Source organism: Protomyctophum bolini, assembly GCF_963924005.1.
Source record: "Protomyctophum bolini genome assembly, chromosome: 23".
Taxonomy (NCBI): Eukaryota; Metazoa; Chordata; class Actinopteri; order Myctophiformes; family Myctophidae; genus Protomyctophum; species Protomyctophum bolini.
In genome coordinates, this window is record NC_137884.1 from 16,879,232 (window position 1) to 16,900,919 (window position 21,688).

Here is a 21,688-nt window from a genome sequence, read left to right on the forward strand (position 1 = left end):
TTCTGTGTGTCAAGAAAGGGCTTGCGCTGAAAGAAAACGCTGGAGATTGTCCAGCACAGAGAGAGAGAGAGAGAGAGAGAGAGAGAGCTTTCTGCACACAGAACACACTGGATAGCATTGTGTCATCATTTTCACATCCTCCTTGAAAATAGAGTTGTAGGATTTGCGATAAATATCGGTGAAGTTCCCCTTTAGGCATTCTTTTTTTCCCCCTCAAAATTCATGAGCCATTTGTTTGGAGACAAACTACTTGTACATTCTAGCGAGTCAAGACACACCGCATAATTGTGATTCATTCTCCGTTGGCTGTTTCTTATTGCCTTGGTAATGAGCTGCACCAGCGGTCTGGGCCCTTGGGAGTGATATAATCACGGTTTAATGAGCTGTATCTGGGCTGGCGCTAAGAGCCAGGGGACTGGGAGCCCTCTACCTGTTACCCCAAATGCTCCCTGTGACTGACCAACATCTGGATTCAATGGCAATAAAAAACACTTAGATTTGTGTGACTGTTTATGCTAGATATAGATATGCACAGTGGTGGACAGTCATTTATTTTGCTGGAGTATTTTCAATTCCATTTTATTGAATTGAAGTTGTCTCAAGACACTTTACATGTAGAGCAAAGGACCGACAGCAGTTTTGCGACAGCGGTAACGTAACCTCCCCCCCCTTAGGAAGAAACGTCAAGCAGAACCCGACTCTAGGGTGGGCGGCCATCTGCCTCGACCGTGTCGGGGAGAGAAATAAAAGGAGAAATATTTGTATTTTTGGATACTTATAACACTACGTTTCAAAGACAAATAAATGGAGTTGGAACAACAGATGTTCAGGAGGCTGGGAAACACACCTTTACCTGCCCTTCATGCCACTCTCCGCACCCTCCACACCAATCTACCTGGCCCTATATAACCACCCAAAACAACCCAGAATCCACTATGCTTCACCCGTCTCGCTGCGTCGCACATAAACCACTTTCCTACAGGATTCTCGCATCCCTCCTCCACCCCATTCACCTCAGTAGTAGATCTTTTCCCTGCTTACCCCAAAGGAGCCTCATCGGCACGAGAAAACATACATTTACATCACTAAAGCAGAACAAAAACAATCAAAACTAAACTCTCTTTTCTCTCCTACTCTCTCCCTCTCCCATTTTCTCAGGTTCCTGCTGGGTGACAGTCCATGGTGCGCCGCAAGATGTACCGCCATACGACCTCCTCCCCAAAGGTGTGACATGAGCACATGACCTTTGACACAATCTAAATGTCTTACTTACTTATAGTATGGAATTCTCCTTTAACTCAAGTATAAATTTGACAGAGCAACTTTCACTTTACTGTAGTTGAGTAATATTCGACCCGGAGTCTCTATACTTGTCCACGGACCACAACTGGCTAAGCACTACCTTTGGCCGAGTCAGTTTATATTCATCAGCGTATGGGTTCTGAGCTGGGAAGGTGCTGAGGCGTCCAAATTCTCTGTTTACTATAATGAGACTGTTAGCGGAGTTAAGTTACATGCACAGTATTTGAGTTTCTGTTTTAGGCGCACCCCCGTTTGACAAATACGACCCCCTGCCACCTGTGCTGATGAAATGATTGCTGGCAGGGAAGCAGAACACACTTTTGAACACGATTCAAGTTGTTGCTTTTTACGAGGCCTTTTGGGTAACGTTTGAGCAGGGATCAGTCGACTGCGGACTTCTTTGTTCATTTTAAGTAATGAACATCAGGTGACAATATACTTTCAGAAATGTACACCTGGCGTTTTTTGGAATGAATCCCTTTAATTTTAAATCTCTATCGTAAAGATTTTATTCCTCATTTCTCTCAAAGTCTGCATAGTCCGGCCCTAACCGCGGATAATAATATCGGCACACAATCTCCTCTGTCTGTGTGTGTGTGTGTGTGTGTGTGTGTGTGTCTGTGTGTGTCTGTGTGTGTCTGTGTGTGTGTGTGCGCGTGCGTGATGCACACATTATGAGGTAGCATGGACCTCAGATGGGCTCTGTGGCCCGGTCAGAAAGTTATACCGTTCCTTCTGACTGGAAACTGACTGGAAAGAGACACCTCCCTGGAGGCAGAATTCAGAGAGAGAGAGAGAGAGATTGTAGAGAGACAAATGACCGAGACATTCACTATGAAAGGGCAGAGTGTCTGTGTTTGTACAAGTGTTTCACATATAGGACCGGGCCCAGACATATTTCTGAATGAGTGCATAAGTGACAGACGTGTTTTCTTCGGAACGGACACTTTTTTCCGACCCTCTTTCAAGATTCAAGGCTGTGTTCCGGGTCGTGGTCCAAGGGCTACAAAACGCCTGCCTCACTCCGGAGGAATGCACCCAACAGGGCCTACTGTGTTACACCTGTACGCTGTACCCCTTCCTGGCCATGCACTTAGCACTTATTACACACTAAAGTTCAGAGTGTTAAGTTTAAGTTCGATGAGTAAGGGTAATATTAGCCCTGTTTGGAACCTCACTCTCCACGATAGCTCTGAGATGAAATTCCACGGCATAGGGTCCTGGCTTGTCCGTTGGCAAAAATAAAAACATGGCACAGGCTGACTAAATAAGCGATTTAAATGCATGGTTGTTTCAATCCGTCGCTTACATTTTACTTTCAGACTATTTCTAACTTTCGGACTAAACTTTACTTTTTTAACTTTTGCCAGACGCAAACCTCTGCCAGGACCCTATGCAGCGGAACCTCATCTCAAAGCTATCGTGGAGAGTGTGCTTCCAAACGGGGCTATATGGTAATGTATCATATTCTCATCTACAGACCTTGAACTTTACTGTGTACATTGACATGTTGGGGCGTGTTGGATTTTGGAACTATGGCGTCTGAATGATTATAAAAATGGTAGCGCTTTGCTGTCTGTGCGTGGTTGAGCTACGTACGTGCTTTAAATGTGGGACGTCTGGTGGTGTTTTGGGGGTGATCAGTCGGATGTGCAATGTGCTTCTTTTACACGTAATTGCGACCGGAAGTCGCAGATAACGATATGAACACCTTGCGTTTTTGTCACCTCACTCACAATCCCCGTCACTCTGACACGTCACCTAACTCAAATCCCAGTCGAAAGCCCCATATATGGTTCCCTGCAGGTCTCGTGACATCGCATGACATCAGGGATGGAGATACAGTACGTATATAGCATAGTAAATGCGACCTGCTGTCACAATTAAACCCATATATGGAGATCCCTCATCAATATTAGTATATGATATATGTCGGAACCTGTTCTGACATTCCATATGTTGATCGTTCCCCATCCATCCTTCCTTTTTCGATGTCTCCCTTTTGACTGATACCTGTCCATTTAAACTCTAGACCAGAGTTATAAAGTTATTTGTGCAGCCGCGCCCAGCAGCTGGCAAAAACTATCAATAAGCCCGAAAAGTATGGCCTGGCCCTACCCCTGCCTGGGCCCTCATCAAACCCTGTATATTCAATACACTGCCCCCGCTGCCACCCTTAGATCTCCATATATGGAGGTGACCTGTTCTGACATTCCATATCTTGACCTCATCACACCCTGTACACTCAAGATACACTCCATATATGGCCAGTGCAAGGGCAAGTTCGCTTCTCGCCCCCAGGCGTCTTACTGGTAGTAGTAGTACTGTAGTAGTCATAGTTTATCAGACACTATTGGGTCAACACTGCATGTCCAGTATCATCATTGTACTGTAGACCCATCGGCTTTCCATTTTTCACTGTACTTCTCTTCCCTCTGCACACGTTTTTGGCTTTCACTTGGCATGGAGGAGGAGAGGAGATTGGACAGAGCACTGGGATGATGGGGGAATGCGGGGGGGGGGGGGGGGGGGGTCTTGAAAAATGATGAGCTGTCAGCTCCACCACAGCGCAGATCTATACTAATTCATACCATGTGTACGGGAGGTAACATGACACCACAGGCCAGCTCATGGCCCAAACACAGGCCACCTGCTGTGGCTTTTTTTTCTTCTCTTCGTCTTTGTTTTTGGGCGGGGGGGGGGGTTGCTGTCTCCTGCCACAGAGCAGTACTATCTGACTCACAGGGGTTCATGTGAGGACAGGCTGGCAGTGGTCCACAGGTCAATCAATAAGTCTGTATTTTTTGGATGGAAGTAGGCTATACTTTGCATCGGTTCGTTTGGAACGATGCCCGCTGGAACGAAGAGTTTGTTTGCAGAATCAATGTAATATGCTGTCGTCGGGCATAAAACCTTGTATCTCCATATTTAAAAAAAAGAAAAAAAGTACTTTGCACAAGTGTCACACAAAAGTAGTGAAAACCACAGAAACTGTAAGCTTTTTATTTATTTATTTGTTATATTTTGAAAGTGAAAGTGGGTAATTCTCTGTTGGTTTTATGTATTAATCAATGAAAAGCCCAGTATTTATTTTAGAGTGTATGACTAAATACTGGGTCAATTGGAACACAGGTTCCTTTTTCAATTTCCTGAAAAGTTAACACTTTCAGACTTACGAGATGTCTGCCCGATAGCGACGATATTCATAGCCTATTGTTTGGTGAAATATCATTACTCAGGCTCTGGACTCACATTCTAAACTTTAATAGAGCTTTGGGTTCAATTTGGCGTTCCCCAATTTGGCGTTCCCTACAATCTCTTATAAAAGAAAGAAAGAAAGAAAGAAAGAAGGAGAAAAAAAAAGAAAGTAACAATATTATTTGTTTTTATTGTGTTTTATGGCTTGGAACTTCTTATTATTTTATTTTCAGACATCTCCTTTTGGGAGGAAAGTGTTCAAATGTTCCAGGGCCTGTGCAGCCAAGTTGACCCGTATCGTCAAAATCGTTTCATTAAACGCCTCTTGGCCTCTGCTCATTAAAACGTCTCTGGTTTTGCTCACGGGCCAATTACGACCTCACGAACGAAGCGAAATTACGCCGTACAGCACTTTTCCTTCGCAACATTATATTTTTCTCTCCCCGCGGCGGTTCAGACGACACCACCGCGTATACGAGCACGTTTGGGAACATCCTGCCGAGGGAGTGTTAGCTAAGACCTCTTCCATCACGCTCCCGAAAGCCTACCCTGTTTTGAAGCAAGACACGGCCCTGCCAACTGACACACACACACACACAACTGTTCTTGTCACTCCTGGGACAGAGCTCAGTCGGTGGCTTGGACGCTCGACAGATAAGATAGAGTACAGCTCAGCCACTTCCCTCTTTCCCACATTTATCATGGCGACGGCCTGCTACCTCATGTGAACCGAAGAGATGCAGAGGGAGCGTGCATCCTCCCTGAACGCAGAGATACAGAGGTAGCCGGACTCATGATGAGTTAACTGTGGGGGGGGTACGTGGGTATGTGCTACTTATTTTAGCACGTAGTGCACCTACTGTATAGTGACTGAACCTGCCAAACAGAACATGATACACATCTATTATGTATTAAAGCTCTCAAAACAAGCGGTATTATTGTAGTAGTCAATGGCAGACAAGAGCAGAAATCACATCGGTGGTATCTTTATCTCTTTTTGGTCTGAAACAATAGGTCCAACCCTCAATTGTCTTGGCAGGTGCTCTTATAAAGTGATTGATAGCAGAGTTTAAAACAAATTATGCTTGAAGAGGGAAAGCAGGGCTTCTAAGTTGATAAAGTGCATTCCAGAGCTTTAATTTTTTTTGGACGTATTTTGGACTTTCATAACTTATAAACTTGTAAAATGTCACTTTTGGTCTCAAGCGTGGATATACATAATTCTCAAGAAAATCTTTAGTGTTAATTCAGCCATTTGTAACACCGAGAGCGTGTGTTGTACTTTCTGAGTGAAATGAACACTGAGGATTTCGTGTTGTGCTCCTGTCTCCATGGTTCTTCATGGTCATTTGAGGTCTTCCGGAAACAATTAGGCGACAGACAGACTTGTTATTCTATATATGAAGTGGCTATCCCATATTGTTATGTTGTTACATAAGGCTGCTTACAGAATGTCCTACAGTGGGAAAGGAAAACACAATTTGTCCTCCACAATGGAATGCATTATGTCCCACACCCAGTGACCCTATTAACGTGCACATTGGAATTTTCACAACAGTGTTGTACTTATTTCTGTGTTCTTCTCAGAAGAGGCCAGTATATTATATAGATCCCATTGCAGAATGACATGGCTCTCCCGCATATTGTACACAGACTTAGTAGATAGTACACCCATGTTGGGTAGGCCTATACTGTATTCATCACAAGAGTAACCTACGTACAACTTAACCCGTTTTCACCTATCTTCATATAGCCCTCACTAATGCTCATTAGAAGATGGTAACAGAGACCTGCCTACCAATGACATCATCATTGATCATATCAAATACGATTTATTTTCATTTTATGCCAGAACAGTGGCTTCTGTATATCAGCATGCTAACTACCTAGGAAGAGAAAGGATGTAGTTGTTATTTGCTTGGAATCCCCATCGATGATGCGCTACTGCGCTATACAGTAGGTATGAGACACTGAGTGAGTAGACAGAAATTGTGCCATCTTAAAATGGACATTAGTGAGGACCAATTATATGAAGATAAGGTTGAAAATGGGTGCTCCTGTAAACCTCCAAATAGGAACTATTGTCTGCTGAACCTATATTGTCTATAGTGTATGGCACAGTTTGTCTGGAGTGGCAGTTGCTTAGTGGGTAGAGAGGCCATCTGGCAATAGGAAGGTTGCTGGTTCGCCCCGCTGCGTGACTAGTCTGTGTTGAATTTCCCCTGAGCAAGACACTTAACCCCTTCTGCTCCCTCCCTGGGTGCTGTATTGGCTGACACTATTGACTATTCCTAAATGTCAGAAAGGGTGATATTTTACTTATTTTTGAATTTATAATAGTTTTTGTCTGTCTTCTATCGGTACTGAATCGCCAGAGGACTGGGTTAGAAATGGTCTGGAATGATTGGAGCTGAAACTCTTTATTTAGCTCCAGTCTGCATTGCGAATCAATCAATGCAAATAGACTCTGGGGGGTTGGGGAAACCCTGTTTTCTGCAACCCAAAATATGTTTTGAACAGACCAAAACAGTAATGACATCATGACTGTGGCTGAACAGAATGGGTTCTCATTCTGTTCAGCCACAGTACCATGATGTCATGAATAATGTTCTTGCACAATGCGATACACTCCTGATAAATACCAGTTTATTGCTGATGATGGTGCATACAGTATGTGAAACCTGACCAAGAAGAGAAATTTATGGACTTTACTCTTTTGTGCCTATTTATTTATTTATATCCTCTATTTTATTCACGTTTTTCTTTATTTCTCATTACATGCATTTGATGACTTGTGTAAAGCACTCTGACCTCGACTTGCCTTTGGGTGCGTTCGGATATGCGCACTGGGAATGTGCTACAAAACTTTAGTGCGTTGGGCGGTCACGTCACAGAGTGCACCAAGTGTGTCTTATATTTACGAACGACCAGTTAAAACTGCTTGTTTTAACCAGTTAAAACTTGGCCCAAGGTAAATGATGAACATTAACTTCTGAGTAGGGTTGGCCAGTGCGGGCACTCGGCACACCCGGGACGCAGCGCACCATATATTTCAAACGCAACGCACCGAGTGCACTGAATAAACGAACGAGAGGACAGTGCGAATTTCCGAACGCACCCTTTGTGTATGAAAGGTGTTGTATAGACCTGCCGTGTCTATTTCTGTTCCTCTTTCCCCTCAGCTTTGTTCAGAACACTTTGGTAGACGTTTGGGTTGTATTACTTTCCATGATGTAACTCCAAACTCCAGTGATTAGAAATTGATGATTCAAAAATCTAAATATGCTCCTCATTGACTATCATTGTACGCTGAAACAGCTCTCTCTTTTAGCACATACATGAACACAAAGTTGATTCAGACAATATTGAGCATCACCAAATTTAACCCAGTAGTCTACTGTTTTTATTTGCATTGCACACCACTCCTTTACATGGCTGTGTCCCCCTGTGTAACTGTGTGTCTCAATGTCAGTTTAGAGTAGGATCTTTGACCCTGCTGTTTACACTATTGACCCCAGGTCTCTCTCACACACATTTTAGCAGTTTATATTATATTATATTCAGCCCAAGTTCCCAAGTTCCTGTGCCATCTCCTGGTGACTGTTAGGTATGCAGTCTAGCTTAACTTGGACTCAGGGGGATGGACGCCTCTGCCTTGCATGGTCCCCAGTGAATGATGCTACTAATATATTTGTATGTTAATATCTTTGCACTTTGCTCTTTGTCTTAAGATTGTTGGGGACTTTTGCTTTTTTTACGCATTGCGACTTCCACCACTGTCTGCCCCTAATGGGAGGTTGGGCGGAGAGAGGTGAAGAATATATAAAATGATTTAAAAAATGAATGAAGTTAGTGAAGGAGTCACAGGAAGAGTAGAGTGGGAGTAGAGGAATGGAGGGACGGAACAATGGAAGGATGTGGGCAGACACAGTGGCCATCCTGGAAACCACAAAGATCTCCAGTACAGATAATGTCTTCATGCAGTCCCACGTGCACCGTCATCACGAGAGCTGTGACAATGACAGTGAACGCGGAGTTGTGCAAGATATTGCCAACTTTGTGTCAATCCTTTTATGTACAGTCCAAAACAGCTAGCTGTCACTTATCTATGTTTCCTGTTGGGGTGTCCTTATCTTACAGTGCCTCATAGTTTCTTTTCACAGTTCCTGAAGCACTATTTTATTAACTATTCTGTTTTTCTTTTGAGTGCAGATAAAATGGTTTTGTTTTATTTTGACAGAAGAGTCTCTGAAAGACAGTTGCAATACCTTCAGTAAATGACTAAAATGCACGCTATCATTTCGGAACAAAGCTCTTCTTCCCCTACATCTAAACCCTAGTTTCTTTGGGGTTTTTCGTGATCTATTCTGAACGTACAGTAAGGTGCCTCAGTTGTTGTGGCCACTGTAAATCATTGAAGTCCCTCTGGGAGCATGAAGCTGTGAAGTCTAGACTACAATATGTGATGTAAAGAGGGTGTCGTCTACACTGCAGGGTCACTGGCAGTGGAGGCTCGGATGGAGAGATTAGGATTGCAGCTTTAACAAGTGACTGATGTGTGGGCCAACTTCTGCCTGGTGTTTGACTGGGCACAAAATGCTACTGTCAGCACAGCCATTGCGTGCACTGGTTCTAAATGTGGCATGACCGTTTATGTCTTTCTAGCAGGCAGGAAACCTGACTCACTTAATGTCCGTCACCTTCAGTGTGTCAGAGTTTGCGCGCATCTTTCGGTGTTCATAGTTCATACTGTATACTATTACTATACATGTCTCTGATATGATGTACAGCAGAGGTTCCCAAACATTTCAGCTCCAGACCCATTGTTTGTATATACAGTAACAATATAGCATTTCATCTCATTACGTCTTGTCTCTGATTGAAGATGGAACCTGATATTGTGGCAGCAAGTGCCTAAAATATAATAATTATATTCCTCTGCACAAATAGTCTCTTGCATACTGTACACGTGCACACATTGCACATACATTTCCTTGGACAACTGCTCCTTTATTACTACGCGCTCTCTCAAATCTATTCTCCATATGCTCACAGGCTCACGTTGCCAAGTCCTCCTTCTCTTTCCCCAACTTGTCAAATCATATAAGTGAAAACATGTCAAATATATTCAGGTCCTCTTTTTTTCTTTTTTTTTTTTCTTTTTCACAGATGGATTTTCAATATTTAAAGCATTTGTCTGTGTGACATCATGGTGGGCTATTAAAAGCCATTATATCACCAAGCTCCAAGAGACGATAATGGACTCCATGCCATCCACAGGTTGGAAACTCTTCTCCATAACTTCTCCAAAGCTTTCCAGACGTGTGTTGGTTAAAAAATATATAAAAACTACGGGTTGGCCCACAAATCATCGCAAAAGCCGGCCGAGGTGGAAAAACAGAAAGGACCAGACTGCAAGAGGCATGTTTTCAATTACCGAATAATCTTTGGTGCAGAACAAAAGAATAATACAGCAAAGATGCAATGTTTAGACCAAATGCAATGCACTGTACGGTATCTGTTCGGCAGTTTGATAACATCTTGTTTAAGATTCAGGGTGACCAGGTGTCCCACCTTATGTGGGACTGCCCAGGATTTAGTCCTTGTCCCATGGATGAAGGTGTCCCACCCTTTTCATTGTTTCAGTGTCTGTCTGTGAACACAGTGTCTACTGCACCACTTGTGCAGTGCCTGGCGCCAAGTTGTTCGGACCGTCGGTTGTTCAGAACCGCCGATCCGACCAATATGCCCATATACTGTAGGAGTAGGCATACCATATATGGAGGACCAGTTGTCCAGGACTGATAATATGCTCATTATATACTGATGACATCAGGGATCTGGGTATAAGGGGAGTAGGGGACCAGGACTGACAGATATCAGAGATCTCCACATGGGCATAAAAGGGACACAGACAGACAGGCTGGTACAACGGGTCGGGTACTCTGGCAACACATATTGCATAACCGCATGGGGCAAGACCGTTTTAACCTGTAATCTGCTGTGTGCTTCTGAATCGACCAGGTAAGCACCAGAATAGAAATGTTTATAACTATTATATCAAATGTTTTAATTAGACTATAGCTCTCTCAGCATTGGTGACGTGTCCCACATTGTCCATTTGTCCCACAAAAACATACTTTGTTCCACATTTAGTTACATGGGATATGGGATCTGGTCAAGATCTGTGGAATGTTGCGGTTGGGGGGTCTTGGCCAAGAACACCAGAGCTACCTAAATCTAACAGATGTGATCTTGCGTTGTGTATCACAGGCCCTCGCCTCGTTCCCAGTTGAGTTTGTTTAATCTGACAGTGGACAAAAGTAGACACGAAATCTCCACCAATGAAGATGTGCTTTAATGGGACAATTGAACTGGGAAGAACAATACTGTAGGCACGTTATAAAGTTTTCTTTAAACCTGGGTCCTATTTTTAGATCATTTGAACCGCATGAAAAGTATTGGAACTGGTCCATTTGGATGCATTGCATCCGGAGTCCGGACGTTTCAGGTCTGCGTGTTTTTGGTTTTGGTTTGTTTTTTGCTTTGATTTGTTTTTACCCTCGGAGATCACTGGAATGTTTTCAGGCAGATAGGCTTATAAGAATAAACTGGCAATGGAAAAAGTATTTGAATTACAAGCTTGCCTTCCAGATGGACATGGATGTCTGGAGGCGAACGAATGGACCAGTTCCAATACTTTCACTCCCACGCTTCATTTGTAGGTCAAATGATGTAAAAATAGGGCCCAGCAGCCTGTTGTGAGTACAGTACATGTACAGTACAGTACATGCAGCATCTTCGAGTGTCCTGTCCTGCCTATAGAAGGTGGTTTGTCTGTGAGACTGTCCTGGGCTAATCTCACAAACTGCACAACTGTATTGTGCACGCTGCCAGTATAGGGGAACTAAGTTGTTGCACATTGAAAGGGCTGTTGTAGGCTAAAGGGGTTACCTGAGGGGTTCCTTCCATTCTGTATTTACTGTAAGTGCTGCACGTTAACCAGACCTCGGGCTGACTTGAGAGAGGCCTCTGATGCTGCTTGTGCCGTCCGTTCAGCATAAAAGCACAGAAGAAGAGAGCTGTTGACAGCTGGGGAAAGGCGCCTTGAGACAGACAGAGGTTGGACTGATGGCGGAACGCCTCCCTCCAGCTATAAGTGGTGGTGTAGATTAACGCTGCTCTCGTTCAGACACAGGGGGCTGAAAGCACTCATGTAGCAGCTGTAGAAGGAAAATAAACATGGCAGCAGAGAAATGAGCATTTATAATCCGCGTTCGATGAATGACGGACTGGCAGCACTAAAGACGTCATCTCACACAAACGGTGTACAAGTTGTCATGCGATTGTCTCTCTGCAAATAGCACAGCTCTCTTAACGAGTGCTCCGAGTGCCCCCAATGCCCCCGTGATGCTATTTGTGCCTTTTCAAATACCCTCAGTTACCAACAAAGAACAAATTGTATTTGTTTTACTGGCATTGACATCGTTTTCAAAACTCTCGAGTTATGCCCTCCGCAAAAGGGGTTAACATACAGTAGAGTGTGCCTTATTTACTCAAGGCCTAAAATGAATTACTGCTGTTGTCAACAGCCCAGAAAATCATATCATGGTGCATGTGGCACGTTGAATGTCTTATAATAAATTGTGTCTTATTCATTCAATGCCTAGCAATGAGTGGAAGTTGGCTAATGTTCAAGTGCGTATTCTGTTCCCTGAAAGGCGATCCAATCCCAATGCATACACACTCACGCACTGTACACACACTGTACACACTGTAGTGTACACACACGCGTCTCATAGCTGATGTGAGAACCACCTGTTATTACACATTCTCATGCAGTCTTCGTGGTGAACCGAAATTGTCGCTCAAGCTGTTTTATGTCACCGTAAAGCCATCAAGAGTGCACGGAATTGAGCGCCTTCGCAGGTATGCGCAAGTGGCTCGCGTTTCACTGCATCTCATGGTCTTAGCAGATGGTGTGTGTCTGTCGTGGAGCAAACATCTCATGGTCTTAGCGGTGCACAGGCTGTACGCGGGATGATTGGCGCTCACTGTGTTGACCTTGGTGAGTGTGAAGGTGAAGGTTGAGGGCCGAAGACGAGACAAGCGGTCACAGAGACGTGCACAAACACATATTAGGTCATCCTAGCTGATGCTTATTGTTGAGCGTGTAGACCGCCACGTGGACTATTTTCTTTGACCATTATTCCATCCATGACTTTTTCAATTAAACACATTTGTATCTATCAACGAATCGGTTAACATCTTATGCCCTATCTTGTGATTCATTGCACTTACAGTGCTACTGTATGCAAAGAAAGAAAAAGCAGTATGCAATCACTTTCTTTATCGGGAAAAATATGAATTAACCACTTCAACAGGCTTGTGCGAAGTCTCTGTTAAGACAGCTAGACCACATAAAAAAGAGTGGGGGAAAAAAAGGGAAAAAGATCCACATTACTCACAAACAAAATGGCAGTGCCAATGACATATGTGACACAAATCCGGGACTGTTGCTCCCTGTCATTTCTAATCCGTGGTGTGGTGTCGGCTAGGCCGTTTGCAAATCTTCAGCAATGTCAGATCAGGCTGACAAGTAACTATAGACCTACCTTAATCCCATCACATGTCAGACATGCAGTGGTGGAAAGTACCCAAGTAGATTTACTCAGGTATACTGTACTGTACTTAAGTACCATTTTGAGGTGCTTTAGAACTGCTTTAGAAGCCAGACAGAAATGATCTGGTTATATCAGAGTGGTAATTTAGGCTCAAAATAAGTTTGAGGGACATAAACAATATGATATTAAAACTGTTTTATGCAAATGCACGTTGTAGTTCCTTTAATACACATTAACATTTGACTTTGGTTCTGTAAGTACCGGTATACAGGTATCTCGATGCCAATACTCAAGTAATGTTTTCTATACAGGCCTTTTATACTTGTAACAGAGTATATATTGTGGTATCAGAGCTGTATAATTCTTCCAACACTGCAGACATGTAATAAATGTTAAAGACACCCAAAATCGTTCAGTCCGCAGACACCGTAAATCCCAGAGGGCTGACACGAATATCAAGAAGAAATGCTATGAAGTTTGAATCGCCTGACTTATTTTTTAATATTACATTTTTGTTCTGGTAGCCAAGGCATAATCTGATGAAATATTACTGTTACTACACATGGCCCACACAAATACTCGCATGCACACATGTCCACCCACCCACACACACATGCACATCACACACGCGCACACAGGCACGCAAAACCACATGAGGAGATACTGGATGAGTGTACAGACTACTAGACCACCCTGGAGCTGACACTCTGACAAAGCATCCGCAGGAAAGAATACACAGACTCTGTGTGTGTGTGTGTGTGTGTGTGTGTGTGTGTGTGTGTGTGCATTACTCTTCTCACATGGTCCATTTCAGTTCAATTAGACACAAGCATTTTACTCTGTAGGATCAGGTACTATCATTCTTAGAGAGAGAGAGAGAGAAGCAAGTGCACGAGTGAGAGCAGATTTTGAAAGTATTTTTTCTCAAGTAGGCTACTGAAAGTATATTTACTCAAGTACTGTACTTTTTTTGTTTTTTACTATACTTGAGTGTGTACATTAATACTTCAGGACCTCCAATCCACTACATCTCAGGCAAATAATGTATACTTTACTTTAGCTTTAGATTAGTAATACAAAACATACATTAACCTAAATTAAGACCTATATTTTATACTCAAGCTATTCGAAATTATCCTACTGTATCTATAAAGTTGTAGGTCAGCTATTTTATCAAATCCTTTAAAATCTGTGAATAAATGTATGTTGACTTGATGTATGTTACTGGTCCTGTATATATCATTTGATGCCAATGCCTTGAAATGTCACTTTACCTTGAAAACAGGTAGTGTACTTGTAACAGTAGTTATAGTATATTCTCTATTATGGTGTTGCTATACTTATACTTGAATCTCAGTACTTCTACCACTGAGACAGAGAGAGATTAAATGGCATGACTAATGGTGTGGTGGGGTTGTGGACAGACATGGACACATGAGAAATACAGACTGCTCTGACTGACGGACGCGCCCTCGGGCCTGGAAATCTATGTGTGTGGTCATCTCTCTCTCTCTCTCTCTCTCTCTGTCTCTGTCTCTGTCTCTCTCTCTCTCTCTCTCTCTCTCTTCTCACAGGCCCACACACATGTTCCAAGTGTCCTAGGCTCTCTATCTAATTCAAAGGAGCTTTTATTGGCGTGACCGTTGGAAACAATAACTGTGTGCCCAAAGCATGTCACAGAGCCTTGCGTCGGGGTCAAGGGGTCGGTCGATCGATTGGTTGTTCCACAGAATGTTGATCACATGATCGTATACATTAATTCAACATAGACATGAAAACAAAAAACCGATGTGTTGTTTACAGTAGGCTACATGTTACAATGTTACAATGCATAAGATCTATGGTCGGTCGGTCGGTCGGTCGTCTGGGTGTGTGTGTGTCCGTGTGTGTCTTTCATTAAAAGGGAACAAGGGGAGAGAACAGGAAACAAGGAAAGGTCAAGTTCACACACCACAATAGTTTTGCTCTCTGTCTTCCCTCACTTTCCCCACAGCCCCTCGATCCCCTTCCTGTTATTCCTCCTCGTCCCCTTTCTTTCTATCCCTCCTTTCTCCTCCTCTCACTCTTCTATCCATGCCTTCTTCTCTTCTTCCCTTTATCCTTCACTTTCTCCCTCTCTCTGTGCTTGCGTGCATGTATGCATGTGTGCGTGCATGTATGCATGTGTGCGTGCGTCTGTCTCTTTGTATTTCTTGTGTGTGTGTGTGTGTGTGTGTGTGCGCATGCGCGTGCATGCGTGCGTAGTGCTGTAGTGAAAGGGGAAATGAATCAGGGGGCTGGCATGCGTGGCAGGGCTGCAGCTGCATGGACGCAGCACCTGCAGCCCCCCAGAACGTCAGGGAAACGTGCTGACAGGGCGCATGTTAGGGAATGTGTGTGTGGTGGTGTGCGTGCGTGCGTATATGTGCGTGCCTACAGTATACTACAGCATCTGTGAGTGTGTGTGCATGTCTTTGTCTTTGTGCAAGTAAGCACGTTTGTGAAACTCCGCCCCACCCTGTGATCCCTCTACTTCCCTCCCTTTATGTCTCTCTCTCTCTCTCACTCTATGCCTCTCTCTCAACTCTTCTCTTTCCTTTGTTCGTTCCACAGTTGTGTTCTGTTTCTGTCTATGGCTCTCAGACAGCTCTGCTCTAATTGATTTCTGTACGAGACAGCAGACTAGGGTAGCAAGTTAATATGGCCTATGGGAGTCTATCGCTAACAAGCACACGGCCGCATGTGCACGTACTTGTGTTCCTAATTCCTATACATGTGAAGGCCAAACATCCCAATTTATAGTGGTGCTCGCGTTTGTGCGTGTGCGTGAATTCTCACTTAGGGATCCAGTGCGATCCCAGAGCTCGTTAGTGAATTCAGATCACCTGGGAGCGTGGCTAATGAAATGAACCCTTTAACAAAGGCGTGCAGATCGGCTCTGAGGTCTGGATTGAATGGAGGAAAAAATGACATTCATCTTTTTGTCTTGATTGATGGTGATTACAGCTCGGTTTAGCGCGCACGTCCCAGCCACCATAAATCATCCCGTCCATAAATCACGTAATTAGCGATAGCAGAGCTCCTGAGACTATCATATGAGCTTGGTAACGGTTGAAACGGGGGGCGATGAAACTCCCATGATGCTCTCTGATAATCCAGCCAGTGGTTTAATAATGGACCCTGATATTGATTGGTGGTAGGATTTATTTTTCCATAGTACTGTACTGAAAATTCCGTGAACCCATGAAATGGTGATTAATGGTATGGTCACATATTGTGCTAATTACTCAAATGGTTCAACGTGCAACTTTTAGCAACCAAGCTTAATCTCATCTGCTATTTGAAAAATAAAAGTTTACATTAAACAACATTTTTGGGTCTAGTAACATCATAACATGGGACCTACGTATGGGGGCTTCCAGTAGACTACACAGTATTGACGTGCCACCCATAGCACCAACTAGAATCGCCATGCTGCTGGGAGAAAACTAAAATTTTGTTTCTGCAAGCTTGCCTCCTGTTCCATTTAATTAATTTTCTTTGTGCCGATTCACCCACCCACTTTGGTATTGACATTAGATGTGTGTGTGTGTGTGTGTGTGTGTGTGTGTGTGTGTGTGTGTGTGTGTGTGTGTGTGTGTGTGTGTGTGTGTGTGTGTGTGTGTGTGTGTGTGTGTGTGTGTGTGTGTGTGTGTGTGTGTGTGTGTGTGTGTGTGTGTGTGTGTGTGTGTGTGTGTTGAGTGACTGGCGGTTTGTGTGTTCTGCAGCCTTTCTCATGTGGTGTTGGCAGCAACCACTAACGACTAACCTGTTAAAAAACCTGTTAATCTTTCCATTCTATAAATAGCTTCAAATAGATATCGTTAAAGTAGGCCTACAATAAACACACATGAATCCATGAATAATTCCTGCATGGGCTGTTGAACAGGTCCCTTCATTGGACATTTTCCAAAAGCACACTTACAGTATCTAGGCCAGGGGTTCTCAACGTTTTTGGCTGGGGACCCCCTGAAATGCTTTGGCCATGTCTCGCGACCGCCTGCCCGGCCCCCCTCAATACGAATTGACCACTACAATAACGTTAAAAATAGAGAAAATATCATAAATAAATACTGAAATCAGATATAATCATTAAGGAAATGTATGCATGCACTATGTCTATGTGTACTATTTTGTTTTTTTTGTAATAATCTGGAAATAATTTGGCGACCCTCTGGGGGGGTCGCGACTCGCGACCCCCAGGTTGAGAACCCCTGATCTAGGCTATACTACTAAGAACAGTGGCTCTCAAAGTGATGTCTGGGTAACCCCAGGGGTCCTTGAGTCGTTCCAGGGGGGTCACCAGCGACATTAATAGCATCAAGCTATCAGTTCAACCACTTTAACCCAATTTTTTGAATGTTTTAAACATTGTAAAGCAAATCTTGAATGTCTGACATGGATGTGGCGGACGGTCCTAGTAATGAACATGAGCACCACTGATTTAGAATCAACAGCACCTTAAATCTCCATGATTCTTCTCAATGACCACACTGGCTCCTATATACAGTATAGCTTTTTCTGGGGGGAACATTTTGCTGAGCTACATAACAAGCTCACAGTGGGTTGCTTTGTGACGCATTGTGAGGTTGTAGGCCTACTGTAGATCTGCTATTTTTGAGTGGTGCAGCCACTCCAAGGAACGGCAATGTCCGTCCCTCCATATGTATGTTTAGGGTACCAACAGGTGCCAAAGTGGTGCTGTTGAGCTAGAAACGGAGAGAGAAGAGAGTGTTGCACTGTTTCCATGGGTGCGTTCATGGGTAACATGGAGTTGCACCACTCAATTCACACAGGTGCGATTTTATATTGTAAATGGTTCTTCAAGCTCACAACGCATTGTGATGCGACTTAAAATATCTAGGGCTTAAGTGGCACGCACGTACACACACACACACACACACACACACACACACACACACACACAGTCACACACACACACACACACACACACACACACACACACACACACAGTCACACACACACACACACACACACACACACACACACACACACACGTACACACACACACACACACACACACACACACACACACACACACAGTCACACACAGACACACACACACACACACACACACACACACACAGAATTAGAGTCAACATGTCAGAGTGATTCTCTCACCACATCCATCCATCACCCTCTCACCTTGGAAGCACACACTGTAAAATCCATTTGTACAGTCACTCTCTTGGTTAAATTCACACGCTGCATTAGCAAGAGTGTGTGTGTGTGTGTGTAGTGCTCAGAAAGGCCCTGCGGCTAGCTACGCAGGGTGCACAGTGTGCGCCGTAAGCTCAGCATGAAGACAATGTGCCACTATGCTCCGCCGGTGCACCTGTGTTATGCTTTGCTGCTGATGAAGACGTGTGCTCCCCTTTCGGCGTGAAGATCTGTTTTGTTTCCATGACTCACGGGACAGAAACAGCAACAGTCTGCCACCGACTGTAAACTGACGGGCTTTGTGGTTCAAAAGGGGCAGATCATTTATGACGTGAAGGCTAGCACGGGAAATGGGAATTAGTCACGTAAACTGAAACGGTTTAGTGTAGAGTTGTTTTACTTCCTACTGGTGCAACCACTCCTACAACCAGCAATGTCCGTATGTGGCCATGAGCACGAGTAAATGACTTATTAGTACCAGTAGGGGGCGCCAGAAACAGAGAGAGTGATAGTGCTGTGCCTGCTGCCTGCTAATGAGAGAGAGAGAGGTGGGGGGGGGGGGAATTGCACCACTCAGTTCACACAGGTGTGATTTTTTTTTAGAACACTCTGTGTCAATGGCTATACTAGCAATGGTGGACAAAATACGTTACTCTGCACCCACTGAGCATTTTCCGGGCTATTAGATGTCTAAAATATGTCTAAATGGCCACCTAAAACCAGGTTATAACTGATCTAAAAGTGAACTTTTTAGTGATCCATGTTTCATCTCTAAACCACTACACCCAGTGACGTCAGAATTCCGTCACGTATGTTGTAAATTAAACATCAAAACATTAAACGCTAACATAAATTGATGTACGATGACAAGAGCGCCCCTCATTTCACACGGGTGTGATTTCTTTGTTTTTGCTATTTTCGGCGTAGGGGTTTGGTGACGAGGGAAAACAGAGCGAACCAAGTACAGAGCCAATGGTCAAAGTATTATAACATAGACATGCATCACTTTTCCACCGGGACATGCCTCCCTCATCTAGACTGACAGTTAGCAAAACATTGAGCAGCATGCATGGAGCATTGGGGTTTGGAAGCGCTAGTGGAAATCAGTGAGATCCTGTCCTGCTTACCACCTGTTTCTAAATTGCACATAATGCAGAAGGCAGCAGGGCATTGCATAATTGAAAACAAGCTCTGCCAAAATAGAAAAATAATCACCTGGGGCATTTTGCATTGAAAAAGCAGGGTGGCAAACTGGAAACTTGCCTCCCTGCCATTAACTTTAATGGCAATATGGCCACCGTGTGAATATGACATGTCTATATTATAACATGTCTCTGGTGGATTTTTATGAAACAAAAACTTCTGCAGATAGAAGTAATTCAAGCTTTCCGTACGTACAGGTACAATGTTGGTGAGTTATTTTTTTCCTCTAAATTTTTATCCCATGATTTTGTAACCCATTTTGTAACCCTGGGCGTGACTCTCCCTCTGCCAACCTGGGGAGAGCCCCGAACCTCATGCTTCCTTCAATGCATGAGGATTGAGAAGGCTGCATCTTATCACCTGACATGGGGAGTTTCCCCGGTAGGGCCTAGTGCGTGGAAGGAAGACGTTATTCCAACCAGTTCCTTTCCCCTCCATCAGGTAGTATATAGAGACCAGCATCATGCATGTTTTTTTGTCTGGGTACCTACCTACCCTAGGGGACATGGGGAGAACATGCACTCCACACAATCTGCAACACGACTTTATATAAGATGTAATGGGGGGTTACCTGCTTCATCTCTTATTAGGCCTGAAAAACATCCTAACCCTTAATATAGGGCCCTAGTGGTTAGAGAGGCCATCTGGTAAGCAAAAGGTCACCGGTTTGCCTGCTCCGTGTGCATGTGTCCCTGTCTGAGTAAGGCACTTTGCAATAGATCTCAAATCTAACCCTGCTCATTATAATCTACCGGTATATGCACGCTGATGGCATGCGTGGTGATACTATATCATGTGTTGTAAACAAATGTTATACATATCTTTACGTTGTCATATCGGATCATGTAGCCTACTGGCAATTGTCTGTCTGACAGAATGTCTGTCAATCAACGCACGCACGCACGCGCGCACACACACACACACACACACACACACACACATGCCTCCGATGTCATTAATCATACTGTAATTTCTAGAGCTGTTAGTGTTAAGACGAGTGCCTTGTAAGATAACCGGTTGAACTTTTGAAGTACTCCAGAGGAAGGTCTATGACATGTAATTCCATATGTGTGATTATCAAAGGATCACATGAGATACATTGCTGAGACAGTGCCAAAGTTTTCAGGTGTCACCCAAAGAAAAAGGAAAGCAAACCCGGGGCAGTCATGTGTGTGTGTGTGTGTGTGTGTGTGTGTGTGTGTGTGTGTGTGTGTGTGTAAACCGTAGCGCACAGTGGTGGAATGCAACTCGGTACATTTTCTCAAGTGCTCAATTGTTTTGACATTTAATACTTACTCCACTACATCTCACAGGCATAGTGTACTCCACTACAATGATTTAAAACATTAGTGACTAGTTGCTTACAGATTTAGATGACAATGAAACCAATATTAGATATATAGGTATATGGTTGAAACCCCAAATAATTGATAGAATAGATTTTTCAATGGATTATGTTAGTATTGGTTGTCCTAAATAACATAGGTCTACTAATTTTTTATTTATTGGTATAACTGTAAGGCGTCGTTTTCAAGATGTCGTCCACGATTGCTGCCGGGAGCTTAAAATGCCACTAGTGGCCGAGCCAAATTGGTTTGCAATGGTTTTTGAAAACCATATGCCCATACCCAACACCATGCCAAAATTCAAAAAGTACTGCATAATTGTTATGATTCGCTATTTTTTACATTGCGACCAAAGGTCGCAGTTAACTGGAATCGAGCATTTCCCGTCAGTTAGTGTTTGGATATATTTCAGAACCTGTTCTGACATTTCATATGTTGTCCATTCAAATTTCAAACTCTAGACGAGCCTGCCCCAAAGTTATTAGTGCAGCCGCAACAGGCCCGAAAATTAAGGCCCGGCCCTACCTGGGCCCTCATCATAACCTGTACACTCAAGAGAATGTCCCCGCTACCATTAGATCTCCATATATGGAGCTGACCTGTTCTGACATTCCATATGTTGATCTGTCCTCATCAAACCCTGTACACTCAAGACACATTCCATTAGGCCAGTACAGAATTAATTCCATGTTGATCTGACCCCCCCATGCCAAAGCGCCAGTGCTCGCCCATCAGTCTGCCATCAACGAGGCGGATGCGTGCCCTTTAGGACAACCAAGTATACGTGAAAAAAGTGTGTATACTTTCTCCAGCGGT